Raw genomic sequence first — 4,348 nt, forward strand, 5'->3', positions numbered from 1 at the left:
AGACCATACTCCCTATGTAAAACATAAAATTGTTTAGATCACTACTTTAGTGATCTAAATGATCTTATATTTCTATAGACTGAGTACTAATTTACCAGATACCGCTCGGTCAGCTACAACTCTTCTTTGTCTCCAGATATTTGCCTGGCTTGTGAACCAAGAGGTGCTTGCTTAGCTTGCAAATAATTACCTGTGAGCAAAGCGCTTACAGTATCAAGTTTATTTAAATATATCCAACAAGTGCTTGCGAATAAGTAAAGAAACACTAAATAAGGATGATCATTTATCTAAGTCAATTTGGTAACACCGTACCATTTTGCTCTAAGACTTTTCATCTTGAGTTTTCAGGTCGACGCATTGAGCTTTATTCATTGTCTGAAACCTGCAGCATGCAGAACCTCATTATTAAACCTATTGGAAATTTCACCAAAGAAAATCCATGCAGACTTGAATACAACTAAGAATCAACTAATGTGTGGTTTTTATATGGGGAATACAATGTTACCAAACCATGTATGGTTGTCAGGTTACGAAAAAGGGTTTCCCCCGCTTTGTATTACAAAGCAACCAACTTCGATACAACCAATGATAGATGCTGGGGCGGAAGCAGCACAGTCATGCCCAAAAGAAATGAAAGAGAAAACAAAAAAGAAACAAATGCGAACAATGACAGATCAACGAAAACGATGAAGACCCACAACCACTGCGCCCACCTGAGAATTCCACCACACTCCGAGCACTCCAGACCGCCGCATACCAAGCAACATCCTCAAGAAGGACCGCGACGCCGACGACGCTGCTGCCCAGACTAGTCCTAGGGTTTCCCCCGGTAAGTAGAGGATTGCGAGGGAAGGGGCAAACCCGACGCCCTTCAGGGAGGCACGGCGGCGCCCACAGACGTCACCGCGTCGGTGCCGGACAAGCCGACACGGATTTCTCCGAACCACCAACCATCCACGACTCCAGATGATCCATCATGCGCCACCAAACACGCCGCCCACCAACATGCGCCACCATAGCCGAGCAGTCTCCATCACCATCTCACCGTGGCAAATGAAGCGAGACCGGCGGGAATAGAGAAAGTAACCGGGAACGAGGTGTTAACGAAAATATTTTAGAGTCCATATCTTGTACACGGTTTTGGTTAGAGATAAAACCAAATCGTATTTGAACTTTCCATCTTCTTGTTTCCCACGTATGTAACAATCAGATCCTGTACATGCTGTGATGGAGGCTGTTTCCATCTTATATAAACACGCAGACGTGGCCTACTCAGGTAGGTAGAAACGCTTACCAAATTTTTACATGGTAATCAGAGCCAACCTTCCAAAACACATCTAGTTTCCATCCTTTCCTCCACCTTCCATCCATGGCGTCCTCCAGTACCACGGTGCCGGCTCTCTACTCCAACCAAATCTCCGAGAAGCTCACTCGTGAGAACCATCTGCTATGGAAGGCCCAGGTGCTTCCGCAGATCAGAGGCGCTGGGCTGTATGGGTACCTAGATGGATCCGTCGCGGCACCAGAAGAGAAGATCTCGACCACGGACAAGGAGGGCAAGGTCACCTCCGTCCCCAACCCCGATTTCATCGCCTGGAGAGGGCAGGATCAGCAGGTCCTGTCCTACATCATCAACTCGCTGTCCAAGGAGGTACTTGTTCAGGTTCTTCATCTGCAGACCTCACACGCGGTATGGAGTGCCCTCACCAACATGTTTTCATCTCACTCCCGATCCCGCATCAACAATCTGCGCATCTCCCTCGCCAATGCTCAGAAGGGGAACCAATCTGTCCCGGCCTACTTTGCCCGGATGAAAGGTTTCACCGATGAGCTTGCTGCTACTGGAAAACCAGTTGGCGAGGATGAGCTCATCTCGTTTATCCTTGCTGGCCTCGATATGGACTACACCCCACTAGTCTCTGCCCTTGATGCGCAGACTACTCATGTATCTCTTGATGCTCTCTATGGATAGATGGCGAATTTCGATCAACGGGTCGAGCTGCTGCAAGGGACCAACTCTGGCTTCAAGTCCTCGGCTAACATGGCTGCGCGAGGGCGCGGGCGTGGCCGTGGCGCTCCTCGTGGTCGCGGTGGAGGCCGTCGCAGTAGCAACACGAGGGGCGGCAGTAGCACCAACAGCAACAACAACGCCCATCCCTTCAACAACAACAACAGGGGTGGACGTACAGGCAACATCAACAACCGTCCGACTTGCCAGATCTGCGGCAAGTCAGGCCATACGGCCATGGACTGCTGGTACCGCTTCACCGACGACTACCTTCCAGAAGAGAAGTCAGCGGGCGCTGCCAACCTGTCCTCCTACGGGGTGGACACCAACTGGTACGTCGACAGCGGGGCGACCAATCACATCACCTGAGAGCTAGAGAAGCTCACCGTCCACGACAACTACCGCGTCACCGATCAGATCCACACCGCTGATGGTTCAGGTATGGACATATCCCATATTGGTCATTCGGTTATTAACACTCTCAATGATCAAATTCATCTTAGAAATATCTTGCATGTCCCCCACGCATCTAAAAATCTCCTTTCAGTGCATAGAATTGTTGTTGACAATCATGTTTATCTTGAGTTTTGGCCTACTTTTTTGTGATTAAGGACCAAACAACGGGGAGAATTCTCTATCGAGGCAGATGTAGGGGAGGCCTCTATCCATTGATTCCAATTAGGACGTCGAATAAACGAGCCTTCGGTGCCATCAATCTATCTCCAACACGGTGGCACGATCGTCTTGGCCATCCATCTTTTTCTATTGTTCAACGTGTGCTTAGGAATTATAAGCTCCCTTGTCATGGAGAGCAAAACCTCGAGTCTGTTTGTGATTCTTGCCAAAGAGCAAAGAGTCATCAGTTACCTTATCAAGTGTCCACAAGTGTGTCTACTGTTCCTCTTGAGTTAGTATTCTCTGATGTATGGGGTGATGCTCCTATTTCTGTTGGTAGACACAAATATTATGTTAGTTTCATCGATGATTACAGTAAATTTACTTGGATCTATCTTATTAAAAATAAATCCGATGTTTTTGAGGTTTTCCGCAATTTCCAAGCACATGTTGAACGAAAATTCGGCTGCAAAATTCTTGCTGTCCAATCCGATTGGGGCGGTGAATACGAGGAACTAAATCCTTTCTTTCAAAAGATTGGGATCTCACATCATGTCTCCTGCCCTCACACTCATCAACAGAATGAGCCGGCGGAGAGAAAACACCGACACATTGTTGAAGTCGGTCTCGCCCTCCTAGCCAATGCATCCATGCCACTTAAATCCTGGGATGAAGCCTTCTTAGCAGCCACCTATCTTATTAATATTCTGCCAAGTAGTGCTATCAATTTTGACATTCCCTTTGAACGTCTATTTCACACCAAGCCTAACTATGCATGGCTCGGTGTTTTTGGTTGCGCATGTTGGCCTAACTTGCGCCCATACAACACTCAAAAATTATCCTTCCGCTCCAAACAATGCGTTTTCTTAGGCTATAGTCCTCGTCACAAAGGAGTTAAATGTCTCGATGTCTCCACTGGTCGCATTTACATTTCTCGCGACGTCGTATTTGATGAGACTGTTTTTCCTTTTGCCTCGCTTCATCCCAATGCAGGAGCTCTGCTTAGGAAAGAAATCTCCCTCCTACCAGAATCTCTTTAAAATCCTTCATCCTTTGATCATGGGGGTGATAATAACTGTGATGACCAAAATATGGCATATGTTACTGACCAAACTGATGCAGGGAATAACACAGGAGGTGCAGAACATATACAAAAAAATCTGGGCGAAAATCATGTCGAAAATAAGTTAAATTTGGCATGAAATGATCCTTTATTTTATGTTGCAGATGAGGACACAGGCACGGGACACGGAGGTGATCCTGGCGCGCGATCCCAGGCAGATCGCCCTGCAGCAGCACACACGGGCGGCGCAGAGGCTGCAAACCCGAGCCGCACGAGCGGGCAACCAGGAGGCGAGCGCTCCCCCGACCGCTCCGGGCTCGCTGGCTCTCCAGGCGCCAATGCCCCGTCTCCACCTGGGCCACCTGGGCGCTCCCCCGACCGCACGCGAGTGCGTGCTGCGTCTTCCGGGCCCGCTGGCTCCCCAGGCACCGATGCCCCGTCTCCACCTGGGCCGCATGGACCCGATGCACCTGCAGCGGATGTCAGCGACAACGATCGCCAGGATGGATCGATTTCGGGATCACCTGCGTCCGCCAACGAGGTGGGCGCTGGATCTTCTATGGCTGATCGCCAGGTGGGATCCGGATCTTCTACGGCTGGCTCTGGACCAGTCCCAACTGGTGCTATCATGAGAGGGCGCACACGCTCTAAAACAGGCATCT

At 49.3% G+C, this 4,348-nt stretch overlaps 1 pseudogene; it reads left to right on the plus strand.

Moving 5' to 3' along the window:
• Positions 1–1,849: 1,849 nt before the first annotated feature.
• LOC119342422 lies at positions 1,850–1,988 on the plus strand (annotated as a pseudogene).
• The last annotated feature ends 2,360 nt before the right edge of the window (positions 1,989–4,348 follow it).

The sequence above is a fragment of the Triticum dicoccoides genome, chromosome 7B (assembly GCF_002162155.2).
Source record: "Triticum dicoccoides isolate Atlit2015 ecotype Zavitan chromosome 7B, WEW_v2.0, whole genome shotgun sequence".
Classification (NCBI taxonomy): Eukaryota; Viridiplantae; Streptophyta; class Magnoliopsida; order Poales; family Poaceae; genus Triticum; species Triticum dicoccoides.